Here is an 854-nt window from a genome sequence, read left to right as displayed (position 1 = left end):
ACAGCAGTACAAGGACTGTCAGCTGCTTCCGATGTTGAGAGCCAACACAGCTAAAAGAGGAAGGAAGCTGAATATGGGTGTGGTTAAATTTAGTAAAGATGTTATTCAGGATCCAGCAGTGTCTAGGCTAGGTGGCAGGGATAATAGTAAAAATTACGAATAAATCACTTGCCAGTGGGTGGTGGTGCAAATCTTTGAACCTAGCACCTGGGAGGCAGAGGCAGGTGGATCTCTGAGTTCGAGGCCAGCCTGATCTACGGCGTGAGTTCCAGGACAGCCAGAGCTACACAGAGAAATCCTGTCTCAAAAAGTTAAGAAAACAACAACAAAAAAAATCCACCTCAGTAATTTATAAAGAAATTTCCACCTCACCCTTTTAGGCTTATGTGACTTTCCCAGGGAAGACATAAATATTCATCTGTTGATATCACTTGGGGTACCAGAGACAGATCAAAGAAACTCCACTAAGGCTAGCTTAGTAAACCAGTGAGTTTATTTGGGTTACTTAAAGGATCATCAGCTAATCGAAGGCAGTTGCAACAATGAAATGCCCAGCCCAGCATGGGTGGCACTCACAAAAGTTTGAATCTGCATCCTTGGACTCCTGTTGGACTAACAAAAGCTCCTCCACTAAGCGCTTAATGTTTGGTCCCTTGAGGAGGGACTCTGTGATGGAGAATTTCATCACTGTCCTGAGTCTCATAAGCTTTCCTTTCCCCGTAAGAATAAATGACTGAATCCAAACTTCCTCCTAGCACTCTGGTAACTATACCAATACAATAGAAATGTAATAATGCAATGAATATTAATATATATATATATATATATATATATATATATATATATATATATAT

This window comes from Grammomys surdaster, unplaced genomic scaffold (assembly GCF_004785775.1).
Source record: "Grammomys surdaster isolate TR1022 unplaced genomic scaffold, NIH_TR_1.0 125808, whole genome shotgun sequence".
Classification (NCBI taxonomy): Eukaryota; Metazoa; Chordata; class Mammalia; order Rodentia; family Muridae; genus Grammomys; species Grammomys surdaster.
This window is presented reverse-complemented; position numbering follows the sequence as displayed.